Below are 18,566 nucleotides of genomic sequence, written 5' to 3' on the forward strand. Positions count from 1 at the left end.
GTGGGAAAATGAATGGGGACTAGGCCACAACGTTTTTGTTGTTTGTTTTTTCTTACTAATGTGCAGTCTAGGGTGGGCCTGGGCATACCTAGTTTTCTTCAGAATTTTGGCCAAAACCATCACACAAGTTAAACATTATTAGCAATTCATTTATTGGGGTTTCCTATAGGAGTCCAACTTACTTTAACCGTAGGGCGGCGACCGCGGACCTATTATACATATATATATATATATATATATATATATATATCACATTTCTGAAAATTGAGGAAAAACATCCAGATGGCATCGCTGTCACAGATTTAAACTTCATAAAAAGTAAAGACACAGCATCCAAAGCACAAGAAAAGGTAGCAGGCGCCCCTCTCTATAAAGAACATGGCATGATAACCTGTTCTGTGGAGTCCGCAGCCATCGGTTTTTGCTCACTGTACTTTTCACAAAGGAGGAATATCTATTTGCATATCAGTCTTTGTCCCGCCCACAAGGGCAATCCGGCACCGAAATGCTAGGAAAACCTCCTTTGAACATGAGTACCAACAGCAACCCCAGACTCGTGTTTCAGCCTTGTTGGGCCTCATCAGTGAGGTGGAGCTGTGCCTCTCTGAGTACAGTGAGCAAGGAGTCCACGTCTGGGTTCCCCCAAGTAACTTAGGGTGATCAATCCCAAATTCCTGCAAAATACAAATAAAAGTAGCAGGCGCCCTTCTCTGGAAAGAACATGGCATGATAACCTGTTCTGGGTTTTTTTTCCCACTTTGAGAGTCTGCAGCCCTCGGTTTTTGCTCACTGTACCGTTCACAAAGCTTTTCAAATGCTCTTTCGCGCCAGTGAATTGCACATTTATTCAAGGATCTTCAAAAAAACGAACTTGAGTTCACACTGTATATATATTTGGTGCTCCAGTCAACCCCGTATTAGATGACTTTAAGAGACTGTGTGATTTTCCCCGAACAGAGTAACATACACCTCGAACACGTCAGGCCAAAGTGTTGGTCAGTGAGACAGACAGCGGTCTGCGTGCCCAGCCAGTGTCTAGTGTGGTCTCGTCTTTGGAGACTGGTGGTCTCTAGTCAAGCAGCAGGAATTGGCATGGGTCTACTGCTGCCTGGGGGGCGTCGTTTGCTTCAGACATTACTTTCCTTCGGATCAGGGGTTTAATCAAGTCAAAAGTCGCAGACAGATTCAGAAGCACACGTGGGTCTGATTTGGCTCAGCCCATCAGTTGGTACAGATTGCTGGAGGCGCTCAGAGTTGCCAGCTCTGTGCCTCTAACGTGCATGTGGGAAGACCAACCACCAGCCTCCCAGGTTGGGGCTGTGCTCTTGCTGGGGCTGAGGTTCCAACAGCCGGGTGGCTGCGAACTTTCAAGGACGTCATTTCACCAAAATGCCTGGGGTAGCGGAAGTGACATCACATGACTCTTGACCCACTGATGACATCACAGGAAGTGATGTCATTTGACCCCACCCCAAAGTGATATCGCGGGAAGCGATGGAACACGACCTTTCACCCGTTGACAAAACAGGAAGTGGCATCACATAGCATTGTACACTACGGAAAATATGGTTACAATATCACTATAATGTGATATACATTTCATACCCGAATGGATCGCCATATGTATTGTTAAGATCAGTGTGTATAGGCCCATATTATCAAATTACTGTGATTGCAAGCAGACGTCCATGACCAAATGATAATGATGTGTTATTATATAGCACTTACGCTTAAGCGCTCTGCATAGAAGAAATATACACCCAATATAAACCAACCTGTGTTGGTACCCATTTACCTCAGAAGGATGAAAGGCTGAGTTGAGGCGTTTGAGAACAGAATAAATCAGTGACTCACCCCCTGAAGTGTGCCTGAAATTAACCTTTAATGAGTCTGGCAATTATTGTACAGAATTCCAGAAAGACACATTATTTGGTATTCCTATTCTTTCTTATTTAGGGTCAGTGCTGAAAGTGCTAGACTTGTGGCACTCCTGTTCTTATTTTTCTTCTTTATTTAAGGGGCCTGAACAAGAAAGCCAACCACTCCAGAATTCAAGAGCCACATGGTGCTGGCCACAGCCCAGGAACTTTCATTGAAAGAAAAAAAAACAGAGGTCGCAAGGGAGACCACAGAGGTCGCACTTGCGACCTTTGGTGACCCCCAAATGACGTCCCTGCGAACTTTCATTCCTTGCCGAAGCCGATCCTGAATTTACAAACATCAGAGGACACAAGTGGCCCAGCCACCATCGCACAACGGAAAGATTAATTTCCAAGAATTGCAAGCAGATCATCAAACAACAAAACAAAAACATGTGATAACAAAATGCACGCTTAGCCAATCAGACAAAGATGCTTAGAAAGGGGTGCACATTTGTCACCACTTCACACCTGGGGCTTAGTCGATGCAAGGTTAATCCCTCCCACATCCCACAGAAGCTTTGAAAACGCTCTCACAATGTTGTGTACGGCCTCAGTTACCTCTGGACATTGTTCCTAAACAGCACGGAGCTCATGTTCCCATGTGACATAACGTGACTGGAAGGCGTAAAATCCTTAAATAAGGCTTTGAGGCCTTCCATTCACTCCACGCCACATTTTCATGCATTTGTATGGTGGAGAGGAGGGGCGGAACGCAACTAGCGTTTCCGCCGCCTCCATTCCTGTCGGCCATACAAATGCTCCAGCATTTGGCAGGCAACGGTTTTCATGGCAGCATAAATGCTGGATATCCCTATGGGGTCCGCCAGCTTTATGTACTAGCATAAAGCTGGCGGACCTCATAGGGATCCATTGTAAATTCTGCCTGCCAAGCTCACAGGGCAGACAGCATTTACAATTACAATTGAATGCTGCCTGACATGCTCGCAGGTCGGAAAGTGTTTATTTGCAATTGTGAACACTGCTCGCCATGCAAGCATGGTAAACAGTGTTCACAATTAAAATTAAAGGCTGCACGACATGCGAAGATATCGGACAATGTTTAATTGCAATTGTGAGCCCTACTTGCCATGCGGCATGTCAAGCGACGCACACAATTAAACTGCCTGGCATGCCAAAAAAGGACATGGCTCCCAGCCACAAAAGGTTGGTGATTTGCACAGCGGAGTGCAAAAGGTGCATGGCACACGTGTCTCATGTGAGCATCTGTTTGAGGATTGCACTGTATGCTGTTGTTGTAATGTACATGTTTCTGGTAGAAACATCAGTTTACCTCAATAAATTAACACAAATAAATCATTGTATCCGTATTGATCAAGAAATGTTATTTTTTCCAGGAGTTAAATAGGTCAAACGTTACCAAGATCAATTAGTAGGCTTGAACTGTTCATTAGAAGACTGTGTGGAGGCGTGGCCGTGTAACAGCAAACCTAGCCTCATATTCAGGGCGCTCTGGCACCACTGTCTATGAACACTACTGATCAATGAGCTTTCAAAGGCCTGGCAATTATGAGAGGCGAGGATTTACCTATCCAGGTGAGATGGCAATGGGATGAGCAGCGTAGGTGCCAGTCAATTACAGTGACCATACAACACGGTTTTTCCGGGACCTCATAGTATTTACCCCTTGGTCCTGCCGTCTCAAGACTTTTTAAAGTTTAAGACCCCATCCCGGGATTTCAGGGATGGCTGGCTATTGTCACGGTTTTTGCCGGTAACCCTTGAACAAATCCTGAAATCGACCGGGCACGGCTCTTTAAAATTGAGACACACACGACCTTATTGAACAGCAAGTTTCTTGTGCAAAGATATACAGTCGCAGTGCTAACCTACATGATGGGACTGGTGGAGGTAGGAGTTCAACACAACACCCATTAACCAAAAGCCCTCTGTGCCCAATGCCACGAGAATAAAAACTATGTGTGGAAGCTACATTCGATAGACCGGAGGCTGAACTCAGGGGCGTAACGGATAGCCCTGTAAGCCCACCCGGCAGTCCAGGAGAGACCCCAGTGTTTAAAGCTCCCCATCAACTGCGTGTATGTTACTGGTTGGCAGGAATCTCGGGGACCCTTTACCGCATTTTGCAGGGGGCCTGTTGCATTCTAGCACGAATGGGTGATATCTAGGTGTGATCCAGGTTTAGAGGGTCGCAGACAGGTAGGTACTTCTTTATGGGAGGCCAAAAGGGGCACTAGCCCTCGGCTTCCACCTTGGAGAAGCGCCCCCACAAGGCTGTCTGAGCTATAAAAAAAAGCCAATTCCCATTGTTCACCAAACGTAAATAGACCATGTCAGGATTTATTTATTTATTTATTTATTTATTTTATTGCATTTGGTTATACGCCGAAACCCAGGCGTATCGCACCGTAGGTTACAAGGTTACAGTAAAGCTTTCTCGTTGTATGGGAAAAGAAGTCTGGTGAGAATAAGAACAATGACATATCAATTACAGAACCAGTATCGGAGTGAGGGAAGAGCGAGCTTACGTTTGTTTGCAAACTAAAGTGGTGTACAGGAACGTATGAAAGCGTTTGGAAGGTACACAGATAAGAATGTGTTGAATAACCTGTTTTTTAGCCATTTCTTGAAGTGAGTGATGGAAAGCTCATTGCTTATGCTCAGTGCAAGAGAGTTCCATATTCTAGGAGCTCCTACAGGAAACCTGGGACCTTATGCCCTTGAGTTCTTAAATCGGGGAGCGAGTAGGTGAGTGCCAGAGCTTGATCTGAGACATCTAATTGAAGTTTTTCGAGTGAGGCGTTGATTAAGATAGGTAGGGGCATTTTGGGGGATGCACTTATGTGGGATGGTGAACATTTTGTGTGGTATTCTTGATTGTATGGCTAGCCAGTGTACCTTTCTCCTTGTCTGTGAGATGTGGTCCCTTTTTTGAATTCCAAGCGCTGCTCTTAAAGCTTTATTTTTCAGTAATTTCAATTTGACTAAATTCTTCTTAGTGGTGCCTAGCAGGAGTAAATTACAATAGTAGTCTTGCTAGGGTGATGCGATTCCGTGGAGTGAGAAATTGTCGACTAAGGGCAATGAGTTTAGCCATATAGGCGGTGGATGAGGCAAGCGAGCCGACATGTTTGCTCATGCTGAGGTTTGAGTCTAGCTACACACCTAGTGTTTTGAGTTGGTTTGAGATTGGCATGGGAGTACCATCTATGACAATAGATGTGTAGTCGGGGTGTGACCTTTTCAACCTACAATGAGGATCTCTGTCTTTTCGCCATTAAGGCATAGACTGTTTGTTGCCATCCAATTTTGAACGACAGAGTAGATTTTATTTATGAGGATAGAGTCCTGCTCTTGGGATGAGTATCTGTGTATCATCCGCAAAGTTGGTGTAAATAACCCCCATGGCATCTAATGCTGCGGAGAGAAGTTTCGTATAAGCCTTGTATAGCGTAGGGGAGAGGCACGATCCTTGGGGTACACCCAGAGGTACTGGGATAGGGTCAGCCGCCTCCTCGCCAGTGGCTACTCTAGAAGTACCTTCTGATCAAAATGATTTAACCCAGGTGGTTGCTTCGTTTGAGAAATTACATTGTTTTGATAATGCTAGGCAGCATTTGCCATGGTTCACAAGGTCGAACGCAGGGGACAAATCAAGTAACAGAAGGATGCATACGTTCCCTGCATCCCTGATAGTGTCCATCTGATTTTTTAGATCTAGTAATGCTGCCTTTGTACTATGTTTAGGGCAAAAACCGGATTGTCTTATCGCCTAAAAGGTGATTGTTTTCTAGGTGTGCTTGTACTTGGGTGTATTCAATTGTATCGGTTATTTTATTGTGTGCTACTAAGACTCTAAACCTACTGCCTGCCTGTTGTTGACAAGTGCATTCTGCTCTGATCAATTCATCCTGCAATTATTTCTGTGTTCACTGTGGTATACATAGTGTGTGCGTTCTTCAAAGCACAACTTCTGTAGCATGCTCAGGTGGGGGTAATATTGAGCATGTGCAATAGTCAAAGTTGAAATGCACATTGATACATTTGAGTGGCAGGATGGGTCAGAAGATAGCTCAGTATGTTAATCACTCTTTGCAGAGATCTGCGTTCATATGCAAGATTACATTACAAATTCCAGCAAGGTCAACTCAGCCTTTCCTATGTCTGAAGTTGATTAACTTGCACGTATACATACTTTGTTTCGTAGCACAACAGGTGCTATTATCAGCAATGTACCTGCACCAGCTAGTAGTTGTTGTAAAAACAAACATACCAGTAGTTTGGTGACAGTCTAGGAATTGGGATGTTCAGAAGGAGAGTTGTAAAACCTAGGCAGCCACCTCCAATGATGAGTATAAAGTGTTAGTCCAGAAAGGTAATTAGGTGTCCAAATCTAAGGGGGCCGGACCAAAGCGTGCATGCTTGTATCCTGCTTTGCCAGCAGACGATACAGTGATCCTGGACAAATCATCTCATCACTGACAGTATTGTGCTGTCTCCTGTGAAAAGGTTTGCCTTCTCACATGCTGGTGGCATTGCGTAGCCTATTAGCTAATCTCTCTTTTGATTTAGGTCATTTGAGTGGAAGGGGTTCTAGACAGGAGAAAGCGGATCAGATATCCCAGGCCTCTGGCAAGTTTATTTCAAGGTCTGCTCGTGGAGCACAAACACGGTTTGCTCTTTTGTACACTGCAGAATTCTTTCTGCACATTTACAAATATCTTCACACGCCTGTGCTTTGGGTGTATTTAAAGGTCTAAAATACAAAAGAGAAACACAGATAAAATCCTTTAAGATCTCATGAATTAGCACGCTGGTACTTATATACTTCCCTTGGAGACAATGATACTAGACTCTGTCCAATTTTGTATATACATAGTACGCGGTTCCATGTGTTAATATCCTCGCAATATATTGCGATATAAACATATCGCCGCATTTTTGCGGTGATATTGAGGCACGGACCCTGCGGCGGACACCCCCACATCCCCCTCATTATTTTTAAATGTGCGGGGGACACTCCTGCACCCCCCACTCCCACAAATTATCCTCCCGAAAAATATTGCCTATGGCATTCCAGGCGACCATATATACGCCGATATTTTTGGTGGAGATAATATGTAGGGATAGCTAGTACACTTCTATAATGTTTTGATGTTATTTGTGCACTTTCCAAGTCAGTTCTATAAAATGTTATTATTTTAGTTCCTGTTAAGAACTGGAAAAGAACGTGGTAAAGTATCGAAATTGTGCTATATTGAAACACTACAGCCACTTGTTCCTTTGCTCTCTAATGGCAACTACTTGAATACTCAAATTTTAGTCCGTCCTGATAGCTTGTCATCGTCACCTGCTATTCATGCTATGGTGTAGGTAGCTTTCTCCTTGCTTCCGGTTGGTCTCCTCTATCCATGCTTGAGCACTATTGCATTCTGTGAGGCAGCTAATCTAAGTCCTCAGTCTAGTCTGCATTATATGAACTTTTTCATACGATCTGTGTCCTGCATTTATATTATGGCGGATGTACCTTCCTCGTGGCTGCCATTGAGGAAAAGTGTTCTGTACCTACGCTAGAACACACGGACCCTTGTCGTGGACTGCTAATGTTTCCCTTGAAATGCTAGTTGTTTATCATTCTGACTGCCGCAAGATCACACGAGAGGCTTGAGGTTAGCAAAGAAGGGGAGATCTTTGCGCCTAAGATCCGTCAGTAAATGCACTCCGTACCTGCTCTACACCCGAACACAAACAAGAGCGGCTGGAAACTTGGAATAATGAAGAGTGCTTTTACCTACATTGGGCAAGGTACATTGCTGTGAGCGGGTGGAGAGGAGTAATACGTGTTCTGGAACACACAAGAGGCACGGAGGATGTCTGCCTCCATAAGAGAGACTGAAGCCATGGAAACGCAAAGTGAAAACGGTTCAAATCATAAAATGCTGCAATTAGCGAAAGCCCAAAAGTCACCTTTGTAATGGCAGCCTGCGAAGATGCTGGCATAACTATCACTGTGACTCACTCGCAATCAGGACTTGGACGCGGCCCAGCGGAACCCAATCTAATTCCTGGCCAGCCTGCCCCTTATGAAGACATTGGAAGATGAAGACGAAGGGCTCACCTGGGCAACAGTAATAATCGACTTAACCTCCTCCACCCCCCGCTCAAAATGAGAGAAAACATCAATAAAGTCAATGGACCTGTTCGTTTAATTTTTTGCACTGGTGCAAAGTGACATTTCACTGCCAACAAACACCCTGATTCATGGAACAGTGCAAAGTGTATTTTTACACTGCAAAGTCACTTTGCATGGCAAAAATGCACTTTGCACTGTTCCAGTGTTCTTTATGACACGCAGTGTGATTCAGTGATCTAGACGGGTAGCAATACCTGGGTAGTGCTCGTTATGACATGCAGTGTGATTCAGTGATCTAGAATGGTAGCAACATCTGCATAATGTTCTTTATGACATCTAGTCTAATTCAGTGAGCTGGAAGGGTAGCAACACCTGGCTAGTGTTCTTTATGACATGCAGTGTGATTCAGTGAGCGGGAAGGGTAGCAACATCTGGGTAATGTTATTTATGGCATGCGGGTGATTCAGTGAGCTGGAAGGGTAGCAAAACCTGGGTAATGTTCTTTATGGCATGAAGTGTGATTCCGTGATCTACACGGGTAGCAATACCTGAGTAGTGCTCGTTATGACATGCAGTGTGATTCAGTGATCTAGAATGGTAGCAACACCTGCATAATGTTATTTATGACATCTAGTCTAATTCAGTGAGCTGGAAGGGTAGCAACATCTGGCTAGTGTTGTTTGTGACATGCAGTGTGATTCAGTGAGCTGGAAGGGTAGCAACACCTGGGTAATGTTATTTATGGCATGCAGGTGATTCAGTGAACTGGAAGGGTAGCAACATCTGGGTAATGTTATTCATGGCATGCGGTGTGGTTCAGTGCGCTGGAAGGGTAGCAACACCTGGGTAATGTTCTTTATGACATGAAGTGTGGTTCAGTGAGCTGGAAGGGTTGCAGCATCTGCATAATGTTCTTTATGACATGCAGTGTGATTCAGTGATCTGGAAGGGTAGCAACATCTGGTTAATGTTATTTATGGCATGCATGTGATTCAGTGCGCTGGAAGGGTAGCAACATCTGGGTAATGTTATTTATGGCATGCAGGTGATTCAGTGAGCTGGAAGGGTAGCAACACCTGGATAATGTTATTTATGGCATGAAGTGTGGTTCAGTGCTCTAGAAAGGTAGCAAAACCTGGGTAGTGTTCTTTATGACACGCAGTGTGATTCAGTGAGCTGGAAGGGTAGCAACACCTGGATAATGTTATTTATGGCATGAAGTGTGGTTCAGTGCTCTAGAAAGGTGGCAAAACCTGGGTAGTGTTCTTTATGACACGCAGTGTGATTCAGTGAGCTGGAAGGGTAGCAACAACTGGGTAGTGTTCTTTATAACATGCAGTGTGATTCAGTGAGCTGGAAGGGTAGCAACATCTGGGTAATGTTATTTATGGCATATAGGTGATTCAGTGAGCTGGAAGGGTAGCAACATCTGGGTAATGTTATTTATGGCATATAGGTGATTCAGTGAGCTGGAGGGGTAGCAACACCTGGGTAGCGTTCTTTATTACATGCAGTGTGCTTCAGTGAGCTGGACGGGTAATAACCCCTGGGTATTGTTCTTTATTACATGCATTGTGATTCGGTGAGCTGGAAGGGTAGCAACACCTGGGTAATTTTATTTATGCATGCAGGTGATTCAGTGAGCTGGAAGGGTAGCAACACATGGGTAATGTTATTTATGGCATGCAGGTGATTCAGTGAGCTGGAAGGGTAGCAACACATAGGTAATGTTATTTATGGCATGCAGGTGATTCAGTGAGCTGGAAGGGTAGCAACAACTGGGTAGTGTTCTTTATGACATGCAGTGTGATTCAGTGAGCTGGAAGGGTAGCAACATCTGGGTAATGTTATTTATGGCATGCAGGTGATTCAGTGAGCTGGAAGGGTAGCAACATCTGGGTAATGTTATTTATGGCATGTAGGTGATTAAGTGAGCTGTAAGGGTAGCAAAACCTGGGTAATGTTATTTATGGCATGCAGGTGATTCAGTGAGCTGGAAGGGTAGCAACACCTGTGTACTGTTATTTATGGCATGCAGTGTGATTCAGTGAGATGGAAGGGTAGCAACACCTTGTAATGTTATTTATGGCATGCAGTGTGATTCAGTGAGATGGAAGGGTAGCAACACCTGGGTGATGTTATTTATCGCATGCAGGTGATTCAGTGAGCTGGAAGGGTAGCAACACCTGGGTAATGTTATGGCATGCAGGTGATTCAGTGATCTAGACGGGTAGCAACACCTGGGTAATGTTATTTATGGCATGCAGGTGATTCCATGAGCTGGAAGTGTAGCAACAACTGGCTAGTGTTCTTTATGACATGCAGTGTGATTCAGTGAGCTGGAAGGGTAGCAACATCTGCATAATGTTCTTTATGACATCTGGTGTAATTCAGTGAGCTGGAAGGGTAGCAACACCTGGGTAGTGTTCTTTATTACATGCAGTGTGATTCAGGCAACACCTGAGTAATGTTATTTACGGAATGCAGGTGATTCAGTGAGCTGGAAGGGTAGCAACACCTGGGTAATGTTATTTATGGCATGCAGGTGATTCAGTGAGCTGGAAGGGTAGCAACATCTGGGTAATGCTATTTATGGCATGCAGGTGATTCAGTGAGCTGGAAGGGTAGCAACACCTGGGTAATGCTATTTATGGCATGCAGGCGATTCAGTGAGCTGGAAGGGTAGCAACACCTGGGTAATTGTATTTATGGCATGCAGGTGATTCAGTGAGCTGGAAGGGTAGCAACATCTGGGTAATGTTATTTATGGAATGCAGGTGATTTAGTGAGCTGGAAGGGTAGCAACACCTGGGTAATGTTATTTATGGCATGCAGGTGATTCAGTGAGCTGGACGGGTAGCAACATCTGGGTAATGTTATTTATGGAATGCAGGTGATTCAGTGAGCTGGAAGGGTAGCAACACCTGGGTAATGTTATTTATGGCATGCAGGTGATTCTGTGAGCTGGAAGGGTAGCAACATCTGGGTAATGTTATTTATGGCATGCAGTGTGATACAGTGATCTTGGAGGGTAGCAACACCTGGGTGGCGTTCTTTATGGCATGCAGTGTGATTCAGGCAACACCTGGGTAGTGTTATTTATGACATGCAGTGTGATTCAGTGAGCTGGAAGGGTAGCAACACCTGGGTAGCGTTCTTTATGACATGCAGTGTGATTCAGTGAGCTGGAAGGGTAGCAACACCTGGGTAGCGTTCTTTATAGCATGCAGTGTGGTTTAGGCAACACCTGGGTAGTGTTATTTATGACATGCAGTGTGATTCAGTGAGCTGGAAGGGTAGCAACACCTGGGTAGCGTTCTTTATGGCATGCAGTGTGATACAGTGAGCTGGGAGGGTAGCAACACCTGGGTGGCGTTCTTTATGGCATGCATGTGATTTAGGCAACACCTGGGTAGTGGTATTTATGACATGCAGTGTGATTCAGTGAGCTGGAAGGTTAGCAACACCTGGGTAGTGTTATTTATGACATGCAGTGTGATTCAGTGAGCTGGAAGGGTAGCGACACCTGGGTAGTGTTATTTATGACATGCAGTGTGATTCAGTGAGCTGGAAGGGTAGCGACACCTGGGTAGTGTTCTTTATAGCATGCAGTGTGATTCAGTGAGCTGGAAGGGTAGCGACACCTGGGTAGCTTATTTATGACATGCAGTGTGATTGAGTGAGCTGGAAGGGTAGCGACACCTGGGTAGCGTTCTTTATGGCATGCAGTGTGATTCAGTGAGCTGGAAGGGTAGCAACACCTGGGTAGTGTTCTTTATGGCATGCAGTGTGATACCGTGAGCTGGGAGGGTAGCAACACCTGGGTGGCGTTCTTTATGGCATGCAGTGTGATACAGTGAGCTGGGAGGGTAGCAACACCTGGGTGGCGTTCTTTATGGCATGCAGTGTGATTCAGGCAACACCTGGGTAGTGTTATTTATGACATGCAGTGTGATTCAGTGAGCTGGAAGGGTAGCAACACCTGGGTAATGTTATTTATGGCATGCAGTGTGATACAGTGAGCTGTGAGGGTAGCAACACCTGGGTGGCGTTCTCTATGGCATGCGGTGTTATTCAGGCAACACCTGAGTAGTGTTATTTATGACATGCAGTGTGATACAGTGAGCTGGGAGGGTAGCAACACCTGGGTAGCGTTCTTTATGGCATGCAGTGTGATACAGTGAGCTGGGAGGGTAGCAACACCTGGGTGGCGTTCTTTATGGCATGCAGTGTGATACAGTGAGTTGGGAGGGTAGCAACACCTGGGTGGCGTTCTTTATGGCATGCAGTGTGATTCAGGCAACACCTGAGTAGTGTTATTTATGACATGCAGTGTGATTCAGTGAGCTGGAAGGGTAGCAACACCTGGGTAGCGTTCTTTATGGCATGCAGTGTGATACAGTGAGCTGGGAGGGTAGCAACACCTGGGTGGCGTTCTTTATGGCATGCAGTGTGATACAGTGAGCTGGGAGGGTAGCAACACCTGGGTGGCATTCTTTATGGCATGCAGTGTGATTCAGGCAACACCTGGGTAGTGTTATTTATGACATGCAGTGTGATTCAGTGAGCTGGAAGGGCAGCAACACCTGGGTTATGTTATTTATGGCATGCAGTGTGATACAGTGAGCTGGGAGTGTAGCAACACATGGGTGGCGTTCTCTATGGCATGCGGTGTTAATCAGGCAACACCTGGGTTGTGTTATTTATGACATGCAGTGTGATTCAGTGAGGTGGAAGGGTAGCAACACCTGGGTAGTGTTATTTATGACATGCAGTGTGATACAGTGAGCTGGGAGGGTAGCAACACCTGGGTAATGTTATTTATGGCATGCAGGTGATTCAGTGAGCTTGGAGGGTAGCAACACCTGGGTAGCGTTCTTTATGGCATGCAGTGTGATACAGTGAGCTGGGAGGGTAGCAACACCTGGGTGGCGTTATTTATGGCATGCAGGGTGATTCCGTGAGCTTGGAGGGTAGCAACACCTGGGTAGCGTTCTTTATGGCATGCAGTGTGATACAGTGAGCTGGGAGGGTAGCAACACCTGGGTAGCGTTTTTTATGGCATGCAGTGTGATACAGTGAGCTGGGAGGGTAGCAACACCTGGGTGGCGTTCTTTATGGCATGCAGTGTGATTCAGTGAGCTGGAAGGGTAGCAACACCTGGGTAGTGTTATTTATGACATGCAGTGTGATACAGTGAGCTGGAAGGGTAGCAACACCTGGGTAGTGTTATTTATGACATGCAGTGTGATACAGTGAGCTGGAAGGGTAGCAACACCTGGGTGGCGTTCTTTATGGCATGCAGTGTGATACAGTGAGCTGGAAGGGTAGCAACACCTGGGTGGCGTTCTTTATGGCATGCAGTGTGATTCAGTGAGCTGGAAGGGTAGCAACACCTGGGTAGTGTTATTTATGACATGCAGTGTGATACAGTGAGCTGGGAGGGTAGCAACACCTGGGTGGCGTTCTTTATGGCATGCAGTGTGATTCAGTGAGCTGGAAGGGTAGCAACACCTGGGTAGTGTTATTCATGACATGCAGTGTGATACAGTGAGCTGGAAGGGTAGCAACACCTGGGTAATGTTATTTATGGCATGCAGGTGATTCAGTGAGCTTGGAGGGTAGCAACATCTGGGTACTGTTATTTATGGCATGCAGGTGATTCAGTGAGCTTGGAGGGTAGCAACATCTGGGTAATGTTATTTATAGCATGCAGGTGATTCAGTGAGCTGGAAGGGTAGCAACACCTGGGTAGTGTTATTTATGACATGCAGTGTAATACAGTGAGCTGGAAGGGTAGCAACACCTGGGTAGTGTTATTTATGACATGCAGTGTGATACAGTGAGCTGGAAGGGTAGCAACACCTGGGTGGCGTTCTTTATGGCATGCAGTGTGATACAGTGAGCTGGAAGGGTAGCAACACCTGGGTGGCGTTCTTTATGGCATGCAGTGTGATTCAGTGAGCTGGAAGGGTAGCAACACCTGGGTAGTGTTATTTATGACATGCAGTGTGATACAGTGAGCTGGGAGGGTAGCAACACCTGGGTGGCGTTCTTTATGGCATGCAGTGTGATTCAGTGAGCTGGAAGGGTAGCAACACCTGGGTAGTGTTATTCATGACATGCAGTGTGATACAGTGAGCTGGAAGGGTAGCAACACCTGGGTAATGTTATTTATGGCATGCAGGTGATTCAGTGAGCTTGGAGGGTAGCAACATCTGGGTAATGTTATTTATGGCATGCAGGTGATTCAGTGAGCTTGGAGGGTAGCAACATCTGGGTAATGTTATTTATAGCATGCAGGTGATTCAGTGAGCTGGAAGGGTAGCAACACCTGGGTCGCGTTCTTTATGGCATGCAGTGTGATACAGTGAGCTGGGAGGGTAGCAACACCTGGGTAGTGTTATTCATGACATGCAGTGTGATACAGTGAGCTGCAAGGGTAGCAACACCTGGGTAATGTTATGTATGGCATGCAGTGTGATACAGTGAGCTGGGAGGGTAGCAACACCTGGGTAATGTTATTTATGGCATGCAGTGTGATACAGTGAGCTGGGAGGGTAGCAACACCTGGGTGGCGTTCTTTATGGCATGCAGTGTGATTCAGTGAGCTGGAAGGGTAGCAACACCTGGGTAGTGTTATTCATGACATGCAGTGTGATACAGTGAGCTGGAAGGGTAGCAACACCTGGGTAATGTTATTTATGGCATGCAGGTGATTCAGTGAGCTTGGAGGGTAGCAACACCTGGGTAGCGTTCTTTATAGCATGCAGGGTGATTCAGTGTGCTGGAAGGGTAGCAACACCTGGGTGATGTATTCAGTGACAGTGGAGGGCGGCATCGCCTGCGAGCGGGTGTTTATTCCCGGACACGTATGTTCTCTCTCTTTAGACCTCCGAGGAGTCTTGCTTAGCCTAGACTTGAGCAAGGAGGCCTACGACAATAAAACCAAGCTGCTGTTGAGTGGAGAGCGACGCAAAAATCGTACATAATTCGGCCAGCTGTGCCTGGCGCAGGTCCAAACTCACCATCCCTCTGGCCCCCTAGGGCGTCCAGAGTGTGGGAGCGCGCGCTGCTGTCCCTCGCGCGGCCCCTTCCCAGCCGCCTGTGCAGCACTCTCTTCAGCTGGCGGAATTCTCACGCGCACCTGAAGGAAGGCAGGCGCTGCTGTGGGCGTCCTGCCAGCACAGGGTGCCCCAGCCAGGCTCTTGCGCTCCCTGGGTAGGATTCTGGGGATTGCAAAAGCAGGCACGAAGATGATGATCAGAGCGATACCGGCTTTAATGACAGTGACTGGGGGCCATAGGTCGTTAAATTAGACCCTGGGCATGAGATAAGGGCGCGCATGCGCAGAATATTGATGTGCCAAAGGCAGACGCATGCAGGCCATGTGCGAGTGGAGGGGGGGGGGCATAGGGGGGCTGACTTGGCGAAAAGAAGCCGTGCCACTTTCCCGGGGCTGCCCAGGGCTTTCACGCAGTTCATTGGCGATTGCTGGGGCATCACCATTTTACTAAAAACAACGCACGAGTTGGCTGAGAAGGAACAGGAAATGAAGTGCCATTTAAGGGTGAGGGAACCAGTAGAAAGGTGGGGCGGAAGGGGTGCCACATCTTCAGAAAGATACTATTTTTAGTAATGTACTTTATAACAGGCAAACTTTGACCACAATGTCATCGGGGCCAGTATGATTAAAGCATGCATTGGCAAAGCCAACAGTTTGGGTTTTCCTGTAGGCACGTGAAAGGCATCTATTTGCCAGGCACTGCCGTAATAGTACCACCTGGCCACGAGATGGCCACAGATGTTAAATGCTGTGAGTACCAGGGCACATGACAGCAGTGCCTGGCAAATGCCTGTTTAATACCTATATAGACGCCAAACATGTTGACTTTCCCAATGCTTTTTTTTAACAAGACTTTAGCGCAAAGAAGAAATGCAAGGATGCACAAACCGCTTGCAAATCAAGTGCCTAAAGGCCCCCCTTTTTATTACACTAGTAGGCCATTCACCGGGGCCACTCACAGCTCCAATTGAAGCCTTAACTCTCAGAAGAATGCTTTGAAATAACACTGGCAGGCACTGATAGTCAGCGCTGGTCAATTGGCCGGCTCGTGCCGGTGCGAGCTCCAGCATCAGTTGTCTCCCCGATCTCAGTGTCTGCCTGCCCCCGCCCTGACAAGGCTTTACCGAGCCCCCAGCTTCCCTGAGCAAAACTGGGGGCTCGGTGATCTAATCTGCTCTCTGCTCCTTTCCAAAGGCAGCACTTGCGCGTTTGCAGATCCTATTTGCTGAGCCTGCTCTTTTTCTTCTGGCCTGAAAGGGACACCACAGGACTCAAGGGGGCCATGACTATCAATGGGATGGGAGCCATCAATGTTAAAAGCAGTCAGTCTTTCTACATGTTGGGCACACTATTGTTTTCCAAATGTGCATGTTGCACTTGCACAGGGGAAAAAAGTAATTTCCAAACTCAAAAATTCTGCTTAAACTTGCATTCACTAGTTTTCTTTGAAATGTGTTTCTTTTTTTTGTCGGATTACCACACAAATATCCTGTATGCTTTGTTCCCCTTCCTTCATCATGGGTTATATTTGCAAAGATGTTATATGCTTGCCATACTGCTTAATCCCAAATAAATGCTTCTGTAGTGCTGACAGCAGTTATTAGGAAATTAAACACTGGGGTCATGGGTGCACACTTTTTATTTTTACTAGAGGGGCAGAAATACACCCACTTCCGCCCTGAATATAAACAGGTGATTAGCACAACCAGGGCCAAACACTTTGTATAGGACTCGTTTATATAAGGAATTGCAAAAAGTCATATGCTTAACAAACAGTTTTCAATATATAACATCTCAGCAACTGTATTTCAACCTGCTGAGCTATCCTGGTATCCTTCTACTGTACATCGTGTCAATGGATCTCTTAATGTATTGAAAATCACTGCATTACCAACAGTATTTTGGGTGCACCACTGGAATGGAAGTGATTTCAAGTGGAATGTGTGTACAGTGTTGGGTTTGGATAGAAGCAGCATGAAAGGAATTGCACCATTTTAAAACAATTATTTTGAACATTTCCTTTGAGCAGAGTTCAACTGCCAGCTCCGTCCCCTCAGAACTCTGCCCCTCTTCCAAACTCTGCCCCTCCCCCGGCCCTTGTGGTGTCCCCCTTTAAATATTTTCCATTCCCACCACGGCTTATAGCACACAGGGCCCCGATTCGTGGAATATTTGCACGGTTCAAAGTCCCTTTGCACAGCTAAAAAGTGAGTTTGCACTGCCAACACAAACCCTGATTCATGAAACTGTGCAAATTGTATTGTTGCAGTGCAAAGTCCGTGCAGGTGGTCATTTTTGCAGTAGAAAATAACTTTGCACTGCAAAAATACACTTTGCACAGTTCCACGAATCAGGGTTTGTGTTGACAGTGCAAACTCACTTTTCAGCAGTGCAAAGTGACTATGAACCGGGCAAATATTCCACGGATCGGCCCAAAGTGTGTTACTTTCCTGGTAGATCCGCTCAAAGCGATTCCCCGAAGCGTGTGTTTTTGGAAGGGCGGGGCAGGGCAGTGGGTGGGGCTGGCCATAGGGATTAGCATGGCCATGGTTAGTCAATGGGTGAGAAATCTCCACAACATCCTAAAGCTTGTATCCCTCCGCACACCCCATCTCCCGCCTCTGTGTACTCAAATCACAACGTTTCGACTCCTAGCTGCCACGTCAGTGACACTTAATTGCCAAAACTAAACATTATTACAAAATAGATGCTGGGTAGGGAATCTTCAATTGTGACATAATACTTAAGCAAGTGACAAACACGGAAATAAAAAAAAAAGTCGCAAGTGCCTCCCGGTAACGGGTCAGGGAGGGGCCCGGTCAGGGAGGGGCCCCGGTGACTTGTCTGCCAGGAAATTCCAGAGTCGTGGAATAGCAACTGGAAAAATGGTGTTTGTCTTTTCTCGCGGGGGTGCTTGAACCAGCTAAATATATATTTTTTAACTCCCTAATAGGCACTTCAACTCATGATACATTAATAAAAACACAGATTTAACCCCTTAACTGCCAGGCAATTATGCAAGTCTATGCAAAACCTTGACAAAACGTATTACACACGGGAAGGGTGAGAGGGGGTAGATTTTCACAGATAAGTGGGAAGGAAGGAGTGAAAGTGAGTGGAAAGCCAGCAAGCATCAACGGGGAGGTGAGGGGGGGGGGCGGGAGGGCGTCGGGGGTCGATGTTCTGCATTGTTCTGCCAGATAATAGAATGTAGCGTCGGTGCATATTGCCTCAGCGCTACGAAGCGAAGCAGTTAAGCGCTGTACAAAAGCATAGAACAGGACGAGGCGAAAATAGAGGAGGTGGGTTGCGTGGGGGGCACGGGTGGCGAGGAGAAGATGCAGGTGGGCAGATTGGGAGAGGCGCTGGGAGTGGGTGAGAGGCATCGATGAAGAGGGAAAGGCAGAAGGGGGGGGGCAGAGCGGTAGGCAAGGATGGGGGCGCGAAGCAGATATGGAGAGGGCTC

The 18,566-nt window shown here is 46.4% G+C and overlaps 1 protein-coding gene across 1 annotated transcript in view; it reads right to left on the reverse strand.

The window, feature by feature from the left end:
- Window positions 1–18,566, reverse strand: part of LOC138492638 (carbonic anhydrase 15-like) — a 110,072-nt gene that overhangs the window by 90,080 nt on the left and 1,426 nt on the right. The gene's annotated exons all lie outside the window — the stretch shown is intronic.

The sequence above is a fragment of the Ambystoma mexicanum genome, chromosome 10 (assembly GCF_040938575.1).
Source record: "Ambystoma mexicanum isolate Mex_15411 chromosome 10, UKY_AmexF1_1, whole genome shotgun sequence".
In the NCBI taxonomy this organism is placed as follows: domain Eukaryota; kingdom Metazoa; phylum Chordata; class Amphibia; order Caudata; family Ambystomatidae; genus Ambystoma; species Ambystoma mexicanum.